The 13,365-nt window shown below is 37.1% G+C and overlaps 1 non-coding gene across 1 annotated transcript; it reads right to left on the bottom strand.

Moving 5' to 3' along the window:
• Window positions 1-13,007: 13,007 nt before the first annotated feature.
• On the bottom strand, window positions 13,008-13,113 carry LOC122028397. Its single transcript, XR_006124788.1, has one exon. It is a non-coding gene; the product is annotated as a small nucleolar RNA R71 (small nucleolar RNA).
• Between the last annotated feature and the right edge of the window lie 252 nt (window positions 13,114-13,365).

The following is a 13,365-nucleotide window of genomic DNA, read 5'->3' as shown; positions in this document are numbered from 1 at the left end:
TCTGAAGGACCAGATGTTTGGCAGGTAAGTAAACGTAAGTTACTGAAGGAGAGTGACTCGGTGATGACGCATTCCCCATTGAGGGAACTGTAGGCGTCGATCCAACTTAGGTCCATTTGGGAAGCCTAAGTTGAGATCTTGACTAGATTCTGATCTCGATGAGACATGATCAAATTACTATCCTATTTGCTATGTTGTGCTAATTCTATTTTATAGGGTAGATATAATTTTTATTGGATGGATTAACCTTTTCTTGCAGGTGGAAGATGCTGAAGAAAAGGGTTCGGGTGCCTGAAAGGAGTCCGGGTGCTCGGACTCTGGGCGCCTAGAGCTGGTATGGGCACCCGGAGCAAGCTGGCCTAGCAGGTGTAGTGGGCACCCAGGCGATCCAAGCGCTCGGACTCGGTCTAGGCTCCCGGACCTAAAAAATCATCTACAAGCTGACGTGAAGCTCGTCGATTGACAGAGCCATGTGGTCTAGGCACTCGAAATATACCTATTTAAAGGCCTTTGACCAGGAGCTTCAGAACAACAATTACTACAAGTTTTCTTCTTGCTCAGTGCTCCGAAAAAACTCCTGCGTCCCTGCTCAGTGCTCTGGAAAAACTCCCGCGACCCTGCAACGCTCCACCGACAACCAGACTTCATCTTTACTTAGTTTTCTTTATTGTCGATAATTTTTATATATAGCTTCTGCACTTATCTTGTAACACATTTTGTGAACTATTAGTGGATTACCCAACGAAAGTACTCGATGAGTGCGAGCCTTGGAGTAGGTGTCGTCGAAGGCTCCAAAACAAGTAAAACCAACTTGTGTTAGCATTGGTTTATCTCTCTTTCGCTGCGTACTTCATTATAACTTGCTTTTGATTTTCGACGATCGCTATTCATCCCCCCTTAGCGTTCTTTCCGATCCTACATAAGTCTCCATGACCAAGATGACTTGTATACCTCTAGTCGAAGGAAACTTGCACTCGAGCTGTAGTAAGAATTTCATAGGCATATCTATCTATGTAGAGAACCATATGAAATCTTATAGCAAGTTACTCCAATGAACTAGTTATCATAACTAGCATCCACGTTTAACTCTCGACATCCCAATATCTCCAGTTATTGAGAAATAGCTACTTGGCCAAAACAAGGAGTATAACCCGTGTTAGTCTTCAGAATTGATGATGTCCAAATGCACCAATTTCATGACTAAGAAAATTTCAATACGTTCATATTTGCACATGTAGAGATAATCATAAGTTGTGACCCAATCACAAATTCTCTCATACTATGAATTGTATTGCAGACATTCAGTAAATAAGTTTAACACTATTCAAACATATAATATATATATTCAAATAGTGAATCTATATTTATCAAATAAATAGTAAAATTTTTAGATGATTGTCTTAGGACATCCCTCAAAATCTAACATGGTCTCCCTGTGTGTCGTTGCCATCGCCGCCCTTCTTCCTCTTCTATTGGCGATTGCCTATGTCGATCCTATTAGATCAAGAAATTCGCTAGAGGGGGGGGGGCCTGGGTGAATAGTGATTTTAAACAATATTATCGTATCGAGAGTAAGCAGCAGAAGAGAAAAAGAACAATGCTAACACAATCCGATTTACTTGGTTCAAAGCCTTTGTCAACTCCTACTCCAAAGCCCGCACTCGTCGAGTGCTTTCGTTGGGCAATCACTAGCAGTTCGTAAAAATGTTACAAGTGTAAGTACAGGAACTTTTTTAAAAGGAAAACCGACAACAGAATAAAGGAAAAAAAAATTCTTAACAACACGTTGTCGAAGAAGCTTCGCAGCATCGTAGGAGCATAACGCAGTAGAGCAAGCATTGAAAGTCATTGTTGTTGTTCTAAAGCTCTGGAGAAGACCTCCTTATACAGGAGGCTCCGGGCGCCTGGATTGTGACGTAGCGCAGCCAACCAGAGCGCTCCACGTTGGGACGTCACTTCGGGATAAAACTTGCATTTCGGGCGCTCGGATCCCTCCCGGGCACTCGGACCGTCCAGGCGCCCGGATCCCTTCCGGGCGCCTGGACCTCTATTTTCTAGCTACCTGTAAGAAAACGTTAGTCCGAGGTGAAATACAAATTATACTACCCTGCAAAACAAAGTATTAGCACAGTTATATAAGGAACGAGTAGTAATTAGATTCCATCTCACCGAGACCGGAATCTAGTCAAAATCTCAACTTAGAGTTCCAAAATGATTCTAAGTTGGATCGGCGCCTAAGTTCTCTTCCCAGGAACACGTCCTTATAGTCACTCCCCTCCAATGACTTACCTTAACTTACCTACCAGACGTCCGGTCAGCCCTTCAACCCGTCTGAATTTTGTGCTAGCTATCAGGTCAGCCCGTCACCTAGCTGGACTTCGTGCCAGCTATTCGGTTGACTCGTCGACCTAGATGGGCTTCTCCTGCACACTTGGTCACAATGTTAGATCAGAATGAAACTAACTTAACCTACTTTCTCATTCATCAAAACCTGAATTAGATCGTTAGTGCTAACCGCACCAACAATCTTCCCCTTTTTAATGCAATGACAACATGGTTAAGTTAGTGAAAAAATATGCAATAAACAAGCAATGATGTTAAGTTAGTCTTGTTTTATTTTGTTTTATTTTTGGTAATTTTTCATTGCTAACTAACTTAAACCACCTAACCCTCCCCCTTTGACATTCATCAAAAAAGAATGTAGGATAGATAAAAATATGTGTTTTTAAAAATAGAGAATCTGAAGTAAAATCAGATTGACTTGGGTGAGTTTAATGTAGAAAATTTTGGTTTAAAATTTTCTTTTAAGTTTTTCAAAATAACTAAGTTTTGAAAAATAGCTAACTTAGGTTGAAAATTAACTTAATTTTCAAAATAATCTTGCAAATGGAAGATAAAAGAAAACTAATGTTACAAAATATTTTTCAAAAGTGGATGTAAAAAAAATATTTTTCAAAACTAATGTTACAAAATATTTTCAATAAAGGAAAACTAAATAAAAGAAATTTGAATTAATTCTCCCCCTAAACCTGACAAAAAAACTGTCTAACCAATTAGTTATTTACTGACTATTAAAGAATAGCAGCTTTCACTTGGTTAGTCAGGTTAAGTCAATTGTAATCAGTTAATGTTTGACTAAACTGGATAACTTAACATGATTGATATGTGTTTTGTATTTAACGTCTAGACTTATGTTGATGCACTGAAATAAGAATCTTAAGTCTAGGCAATCTGCCTATGCATCTCACCCCTTTCTAAGTTCAAAAATACACAAACAAATTAGCCCTAATGTGTTGGTGAGATGCTCAAGTAATAGCCCTATAGGAACATGCTTTCTAAGGGATTGATCTAGTCTAAGGCTAAAATTGATTTTTGAAATTCTAAAAATGGGAAGTTTTGAAAGTTTTATCCTAGAATTTAAAAGCACCATTTTTTAAAACAATTTTAAAATTAAATAATCCTAGTCTATTAAACGCATTCCTAACTTCCGACGTAGATTGCTAAACTCACTTTCAGGGAGAGGTTTGATAAATATGTCAGCTAAATTAGACTTGGACTCAATGTATTTGAATTTAATATCTCCTTTAGTGACATGATCCCTGATAAAGTGGTGTCTAATTTCAATGTGTTTTGTTCTTGAATGATGCACAGGATTTTTTACTAAATTAATTGAGCTAATATTATCAATTAATACTTTTACATTTGTGAGGTTTAAATTAAAATCTTTTAAGGTGTGCATCATCCATAGTAGTTGTGCGACACACTCTCCTATAGCTATACACTCTGACTCAGTTGTGGATAGAGTAACAGTGTTGCTTTCTACTAAACCAGCTGACAAGGGATGGACCTAGTAATTGACATCCACCACTTGTGTTTTTATGGTCTAATTTACACCCAGTGTAATCTGAGTCAGAATAGGCTATTAACTCAAAATTATTAGTTTTAGGATACCAAATTCCTACATTTGACGTTCCTTTAAGGTATCTAAAGATTCTTTTGACTTGAGTCAAATGAGATTCTTTAGCACAAGTTTGGTATCTAGTACACATACTAACTGCAAATAAAATATCGGGTCGACTTGCAGTTAAGTACAGTAGGCTACCTATGACACTCCTATAGTATTTTAAGTCAATTAGTTTTCCATTGGGGTTGTCATCTAGGATTGTGTTAACCGATATAAGTGTCTTTATTTCTTTAGTATTTTCCATCCCAAATCTTTTTAGTAACTCTTTAGTGTATTTTTGTTGATAAATGTAATTACCCTCATTTGTTTGTTTGATTTGTAGTCCTAAAAAGTAAGTTAATTTTCCTACTTGACTCATTTCAAATTCTTGTTCCATTAGATTTGTAAATTCTTCTAGGAATTCTGAGTTGGTTGAACCAAGGATTATGTCATCTACAAAGATTTGGGTTATAAAAATATCCTCTTTTATTGTTTTAACAAATAGGGTTGGGTCGATTTGACCTTGGTTAAACCCTTTTGATGTTAAGAAAGAGGTTGACCTTTCATACCATACCCTAGGTGCTTGCTTAAGTCCATATAAGGCTTTCTTTAGCTTAAAAACATAGTCAGGATGATCTAGACTTTCAAATCCAGGTGGCTGTCCTACATAGACTTCTTCTTTTATTAGTCCATTTAGAAAGGCAGATTTGACATCCATTTGATACAGCCTTAACCCTTTATGGGATGCATAACTGAGTAACATTCTAATGGACTCTAATCTAGCAACTGGGGCATAAGTTTCATCATAGTCAAGCCCTTCTACTTGACTAAACCCCTTAGCAACTAGCCTAGCTTTGTTTCTAGTAATTTCCCCAGTTTCGCTTAATTTATTTCTAAACACCCATTTTATTTCTATTATCTTCTTATTTTTGGGTGGTGGTACAAAGTTCCAAACTTCATTTCTTTCAAATTGAGCTAGTTCCTCTTGCATAGCTATGACTCAGTCTGGGTCAAGTAAAGATTCAGCTATGGTTTTGGGTTCGATCTTTGAAATCATAGATATTTGACTTAGGTTTCTAAAGGATGACCTAGTCTGAACCCTTAGGTCTGGATCACCAATTATTTGGTCAATTGGATGATTTGGGTTGACTCTGATGGTTCTAGGAGGTTGATTTTCTTGAGGTTCTTCTTCCTCTTCGTGATTTAAATATTGATTGGTTCCTTCTTGATTGTTGTTGCCTTGAATAAACTCAATTGGCTGAAGTTGGGTTTGTTCTAGGTTTTGTTTAGATTCCTCAAATTTTACATTGGTGGTTTCTTCAATTCTTAGTGTAACCTTATTGTATATTCTGTAAACCCTACTATTTAGTGAATATCCTACAAAAATTCCATTTTCTATTTTAGACGTGAATTTTCCTAAGTGTTCTCTTGTATTTAGTATGAAGGCAGGACACCCAAATACTTTAAAGTATTTTATATTGGGTTGTTTATTATAATATATTTCGAAGAAGGTTTTGTCATGTGTTTTATTTAGTGTTGTTCTATTTTACACATAACAGGCTGTACTAACAGCTTCTGCTCAAAAGTACTTAGGTAGATTATATTCATTTAGCATTGTCCTAGAGGCTTCAAGTAGAGTTCTATTTTTTCTTTCTACAATTCAATTTTGTTGAGGTGTTTTAGGACACAAAAATTCGTGATGGTATCCGTTTTCAAAACAAAATTTATTAAAGTTATGATTTTTCAAATTCTCCCCCATTGTCACTTCTGATCCTTTTAATTTTAAGGCCTTTTTCATTTTCAATTTGCTTGCAAAAGTTTGTAAAGATTTCAAAAGTTTCATCCTTATTTTTTAAAAATTTTACCCAGGTGAACCTAGAATAGTCGTCTATTATTACTAGACAATAAAAACTTCCATTTATTGATTTGACTCCATGGGAGTCAAATAAGTCTAAGTGTAGAAGTTCTAGTTGTTAGGGTCAAAATGTGCTAGAGGGGGGGGGTGAATAGCTCGTCGTCTTGCTTCTTGGTGATGATAGGCAGCAAAAAATACAAGAAACAAAAATACAACGCTAACACGAAAGATTTACTTGGTATCCACCTCAAGAAGAGGTGACTAATCCAAGGATCCACACATGACACACACTCTCCACTATGAAAACACTCCTTTAAGGTAACTACCGAAGGCAGAGAAGCCTGTACAGGACTCACACACAAAGATACACAAGAAGAACAAAATACAAGCTGATACAATAGTAAACCTTACAAGATTTACACGGTAGAAACCCTAGCTTGTCTTTCTTCTTGCGTGTTGTTGCCTCTTGAACCTTGGAAGTGCACCAGCACTTGTTTCCAAGAGCCTCCAAGAACTGGCAGTGAGCTGTGGAGAAGATGCTGTATAGATCGGAGAAGAATCGCAGCGTTATGGAATGAAGCCGTCCAGAGAAGAACACTCACCAACGGATATAACCTGCGCCAATGGTCGGATCCCAATCAATTAAATTGCTCTCAATCGATTGGGGAGGCTTTGGATCAATCGGTTGATCGATCCAGAGCGCCTCTGTGCTCTCTAGAACTCGCTTGAATCGATTTCCTGATCGATTCACTAACCCTCGCACGATTCCAGTCTCTCAATCGATCACTCGATTGATTGGAGGCTCCCAATCGATCGGGTGATCGATTGGGAGGGTCTCTGTGCTCACATCGATTCTCCCCAATCGATCCATCAATCGATTGGGAGAAGATTTTGTCACGACACCTCACCCAATCGATCAATCGATCGATTGGGCATGAGTTAATCGATCGGTTGATCGATTTATCCAACTTGATTTGCCCTAATCAAGTCCCAATCCCCTAAAACCCAACATCTGATCAACCATGATCTGTTGAGACATTATGCCTAACATCCAGTCACCTTCGACCTGCTAAGACTTCCTCACCAAGTGTCCGGTCAATCCTTTTGACCCACTTGAACTTTTCTCCTCGTACCAAGTATCCGGTCAACTCTTTGACTTACTTGGACTTCTCAATACCAGGTGTCCGGTCAACCTTGACCCACCTGGATTTCCACGTGCCTGACTTCACTCACCAGGACTTCCCTTCTACCTAGATTCACTCACTAGGACTTTCCATCTGCCTAGCTTCACTCATCAGGACTTTCCATCTGCCTGCTTCACTCACCGGGACTTTCACCTAGCTTCACTCACTAGGATTTTCATACTGCCTAGCTTCACTTACTAGGTCTTTCACCTGGCTTCACTCACCAGGATTTCCCTTTTGTCTAGCTTCACTCACTAGGACTTCTCATCTGTCTGGCTTCACTCACCAGGACTTTCCATCTGCCTGACTTCACTCACTAGGACTTTCACCTAGCTTCACTTATTAGGATTTTCATACTGCCTAGTTTCACTCACTAGGTCTTTCACCTAGCTTCACTCACTAAGATTTCCCAACTGCCTGACTTTACTCACCAGGACTTTTCAGTTAAGTATCCAGTCAGTATTGACCTACCTGACTCTTCTTTACATCTAACTGGTCAACCTTGACCAAAGGAGAATTGTACCAACAATCTCCCCAAATGAATGATTGCACCTGTAATCTCCATGTATTGTCAGTCTCCATGTATTGTCAAACATCGAAACTCAAACATCAAGACTCAAGCTTGAGTCATCTCAAGGTTAGTCAGTCAACCAGGTCAACCTTGACCTAGGGAATATTGCACCAACACTAGTATTGAGTTGGTTTGAGATTGATTAGTTGGTTTGTGAGTAGACTTTGTTTGTTGAGTCTAAGTTAGGTAATTTTGGTAATCCTCTAATTAGTCCTTTTAATTTTCTTATATTTTTGAAATGTGTGTGTGACATTCTTCTATGTCATAACCAAGTTTCTTCTTTTTGTGATAAATAACACTTAATTGAAGAAGTGGATAAGTTAATTGTATAGATGTTATCTTTTCTAAACCCTTTTAGATTTATCGAAGGGTTATCTAAGTGCTTGATTAAGCATTCCGAAGATAAAAACCTAACCTTATATCTAGTGTCACATAATTGACTAATACTAAGAAGATTATACTTGAAAATTTCAACAAGTAATACATTTGTAATAATAAAGTTAATTTTAAGTTCAATGTTACCTATGCTAATTACCTTGAGTTTGTCGTTGTTTCCAAAGGCAACTGCTCCTAAGCTTTTGTAGGTAAGTTGGGTGAATTTGGTGTGATCTACAATCATATGTTTGGAGCAATTGCTGTCCAAGATCCACTTGATTTCCTACAATGGGTAGGAGTTAGGGTTAGTCTGAGTTTGTTTTAATTTTACTTAATATGATTCTTAAGGACAATTTTTAATTTCTTAGGATAATTTTTAAAATAGTTTTTAAGTTAAAATTTAAAATATTTTTTTAAGTTAAAATAATTTTTAAAATAATTTTTTAAGTTAAAATCATTTTTAAAATAATTTTTTAAGTTAAAATGATTTTTAAAATAATTGTTTAAGTTAAAATAATTTTTAAAATAAAATTTTAAGTTAAAATAATTTTTAAAATAAATTTTTAAGTTAAAATAATTTTTTAAGTTAAAATAATTTTTTAAAGTTAAAATAATTTTTAAAATAATTTTTTTAAAGTTAAGATAATTTTTAAAATAATTTTAAAGTTAAAATAATTTATTAAGTTAAAAAAATTTTAAAATAATTTTTTTTAAAATAATTTTTTAAGTTAAAATAATTTTTTTTAAAATAATTTTTTAAGTTAAAAATATTTTTAAATAGTTTTTAATTTAATTTAAATATTAATATGAATTTGATTTTGGTCCTTAGTCATCTCACCCGATCTAAATTTTCAATCATGGACTCCTATAATTTTGTGTAATGAGTTAAATTCGATTTATAGGATTTGGTTTAACTTTGTGTTAAATCCAAGTTTAGTTTTGGACTCAACAAATAGACATTCTTTGGATAAACTTCTGGGCTATGGTGAGTCACTTGGACATCATTAGAATAATCATGCCTTCGAGGTTTTCCAAATAGTCCTATCTACTGAACTTAATACAAAACATTGGTCTAACTGGTTAGGATCCGTAAAGGGTAGATTCAGTTAGTTTCACTAAGCCAAATGCACCAGGTCGAAGTCATATCTTCCTAAACATGTATAGACAAAGTTTCCTTAACGTATTATCCTCCAAAACTTCACCAGTACTGTTGGTCAAGTTAAACTGTTATCCCTTTAAACTAGTCCTAATTATCCTGTCGGGCAGGTTAGTTTTTTGTTACCCTGTCGGGTAGGTTAGTTTTAGAGGTGCCAACTATTCTGGAGCCTCTCCCTCAATTATTGACCTATATTTTTAAGTTTTAGTTCTAGGTTTATGTCTGTTACTTTTATAATTATATTTAACTTGATGATAGTCTAACTTTTGGTGGGTTTTAAAATATTTTGATTTTGATTTAGTTAGTTTAGGTTTGTGTTTTGAGTTTTGAGTTTTGATTTGGTTTATCAAATTTTATATAGTATATTTTATCTTTAGGTATGTAATATTGGTTAATTCCTACTTGCGTGGTTAAGCATATTTTTGGAACCCAAGATTTAGTTTGTTGTTTGTGTTGGGTTATTAGTGATTTAAACATTTTATTTAAACTTGACTTGTAACCAAGTTCGGTTTTATTGTAGATGGCTTTTTGACTGTTTAAGATAAGATCTAAATTTTTAGATCTTGTTGTAAATTTTTCTAAAAGTCCTTTTAATTTATTAATTTCTATTTTTAATGTTGAATTTTCCTCCTCAAGTGTTAGGTCTTGAGTTGGATTAGAATTTATGATTTGTTCCTTGAGGTTCTGGTTTTCCTCAAGGAGCAATTTATTTTCATTTTCAGTTGCAGTTAATTTCTTATCTAAACAAGCAATAATTTTTTAAAAAATTCTTATTTAAATTAAGATATACCTCTTCGGGACCTTCAGAAATGAGTATGGACTCGTGGCTCGATTCGGGTTCTGGCCCGTCTTCCGATTCGTCCTCCGATTCTACTTCGCGGGCCATCAACGCGAGGTGACTTTGGTGATTCTGATCTTCGGCCTCCGATTCTTCTGAATACGAGTCGTCCCATGTTGCTTTGAGAGCCTTCTTCTTGGATGTCTTCGACTTGTCGCTCTTCAATCTCGGGCACTCGTTCTTGTAGTAACCTTTCTTATTGCATCTGAAGCAAGTCACGTTCCTTGGTTCAGTCGGGGAGTTGTTCTTCTGCAGGTCCCTTTTGTTGAAATTCTTCTTCCTCCTGGTGAACATCTTCCTTACCAGGTTCACCAGGTACTCTTCATCTTCAGAATCTTGGTCGGACTTATCTTCAGGTTCAGGCTTGGTTTTTGTCCTTTCCTTGGAGGAACCTGCAAACAAAGCGATACCTTTCTCGGTTCTGGCATTAGTCTGCTCGTGTAATTCAAGTTCGCAAAATAACTTGTCTAATTTTAATTTAGAAAGGTTCTTTGAAATCTTGTAGGCATCCACGATGGATTCCCACAATGTATTTCGCGGAAATGCGTTTAAGACATACCTGATTAAGTCGCGATTCTCCATTTGGTGGCCTATCGCGTGAAGTCCGATGAGGATGTCTTTGATCCTCGCATAAAGTTGACTTGCCGTTTCTCCTTCCTACATTTTAATATTAAATAATTTATTTATAAGGAGATCACGCTTAGTTACCTTGGCGTCTGATGTGCGTAGATTATATACTCTTTTATGCATGTTTTTACGCACATTTACATACTTTGAGCATGCTTGATCTATGCATTTTTATACTTCCAGCTTTCCTTTTAGCATATTTACTCTTTTGGTTCGGAGATCTGCTTTTTGTGCATTTTCTGTACACAGGAGTCGATTTGGTGAAGAATCTACATCTTTGGGCAAGCATTGGAGGAAACAAAGGGAGAAAGCACCGGGCCGTGTACCTCACACGGCCCTGCACTGGTATGGAGCTCGGGCCGTGTGGAGTTTGGCACCAACAGAAGTGGAGAATGACATGGCCGTGTGAACTTCACACGGCCGTGTCAAGATTTGAAGCCAACCAGAGCAGAAGCCTTACATGGCCGTGTGGATCTACACGGCCGTGTGAGGTTTCCAGAGACTAAGCAGGCTGTGGCCGTGTGCACCACACGGCCGTGTAGCATTTCCAGAGACTAAGCAGGCTGTGGCCGTGTGAACCACACGGCCGTGCAGTTTTGGCAGAGAAGGAACTGGACATGGCCGTGTGAATCTCACACGGCCGTGTCACGGGGCCGTGTGGCGCCCGATTCCCTCCTCTATTTAAACCCTCCTTCATGAATTGAAAGGGGATCTCTCCCCCTTTGGGAGAAGACAAGATTTGGTGGTTTCCTCCCATTCTTGGGAGGATTTCTGGGCGATTCAAGGGGAGTTCTTGGCGATTTCGGCTCCGGAGCGAGGATTGGATCCGAAGACGAAGCTTCTTCGTAGATAAGTTTTCTCTTTTCCCCCTTTTCTTGGTTTCTTGGATTGGGGATTTAAGGAATGCTTATATTCTCTATTTCTTCGGGTTTTCTTCCTCGATTCATGGAGTAGATCTTGTATTCTAGGATGAAGGGAGTATTTGTATGATGGATTGATGTAATCTCTTATGGATTTGCCATTCTCTTGTTTCAATGACATTATCTTGCTTGTATCAATTGGATCTTGAACGATTAAAGATGATTTGTGCTTAATTCTCATTCTTGATTAATTGTTTGAATTTCTTATGGACTTTGTAAAGATAAACTCTCACTCGATCATCCGAGGGATCCACGTGACAGGTGCAAGCCCGTGTAAGGACGTTTGAGAGACAATCTTGAAGAGGAAATAGGAATATTCAAGAGAGTAGGATGGATTTTGTGATTAGTTTCTTGTATCTTGATAGATTGATAAGTCGTGGGCTTCTACGTTGATATCCGAGGAAGGCATAGTAATAGGTGCACTTCTATGTAAGGACAACATAGGTTCATGTCTAATTAATCCTATTTAGATACATTTCTCAGTCCTTAGCCGGTTGTCTATTGCAAGAGAGAACCGGCAACTTTCTACATGTTTGGCAATTGAGGGATAAGAATTGGTGAACCATTTACATTCGAGAAATCATACAAAGAAATCGAAACTCCTAGAATCTCCATTTATCATACCCCAAAACACTAAACTCTTGTTAGTTGATCTTTAAGATTAGATTTGTTTACCTTACTTTGCTTTTGAAACGATTGGATAGTTGTTTGGCTAATTCACATTGAGACATTTCTAGTGCTTATTCCAGTCCCTGTGGATACGATAATCTTTTATATTACTTGCGACATTTCCGTACACTTGCGGAGAGCGAACGCGCCGTTGCCGGGGACTGCGCTATAACATTAGGAATTATCAATTGAGTTAGACTAACATAACATTTGTTTTCCTTTCATATTGCATAGTTGTAACTAATCATTAGATTTCTGTTTTTACCTTCTTGTATAACTTTCACTTCTTGTTAGTTCTTTTTGTACAAATTCAATTCTGTATTTTTGATTCTTTTATTTTTCTTTTTCTGTTGAATTGTAATTTGCTATCTTGTTCTTGTATATGCGAAGATCTAACTTTGCAGGGGAATTCTTTCCTTTTGACCCTGAGATTGATAGAACCTTCCATGAAAGAAGAATTCTGCAAAGGCAAATTGAAGAACAGGAACATTTGAACATGGAAAATAGACCACTTAAGGATTATGCAGCACCCTATGCAAGAGGTTTTCGATCTAGTATTTCAAGACCTTCAGTGGAAGCTAACAACTTTGAGATCAAACCCGCAATCATATCTATGGTGCAGCAGAACCAATTTGGTGGAGGACCTCATGAAGACCCCAATCAACACTTAGAGGTCTTTTATGAAATATGTGGGACCATGAAAATGAATGGAGTTCCTTCAGATGCAGTTAGATTATTATTATTTGGGTTTTCTCTAAGAGATAGGGCAAAGCAATGGCTGAATTCTTTAGCCCCTAATAGCATCACCACTTGGGAGCAGTACGAGCAACAGTTTCTTGATAAGTTCTATCCACCAAGCAAAACAGCTCATATGAGGAATTTAATTGCGAGCTTCAAGCAAACTGACTCAGAATCTCTTTTTGAAGCATGGGATAGATATAATAGTATGCTCAGACAATGCCCACATCATGGGTTGGAAAGATGGTTAGTGTTGCACACTTTTTACAATGGTATCAATTATCATACCAAAGTGTCCCTTGATTCAGTTGCTGGAGGGGCACTTATGAACAAAAGCTTAGATGAAGCCGAAGAAATCATTGAAAGTGTAGCACAAAATCATCATCAATGGGCAAATGAAAGAAGTGGTGGCTATTCCTCTGTAAACCCAACAATTAAAGCATCAAGGAAGTTTGATGTAGATGCAGTCACTCTTTTGTCTGCAAAATT

The sequence above is a fragment of the Zingiber officinale genome, chromosome 10A, assembly GCF_018446385.1.
Source record: "Zingiber officinale cultivar Zhangliang chromosome 10A, Zo_v1.1, whole genome shotgun sequence".
Taxonomy (NCBI): Eukaryota; Viridiplantae; Streptophyta; class Magnoliopsida; order Zingiberales; family Zingiberaceae; genus Zingiber; species Zingiber officinale.
This window is presented reverse-complemented; position numbering and strand designations above follow the sequence as displayed.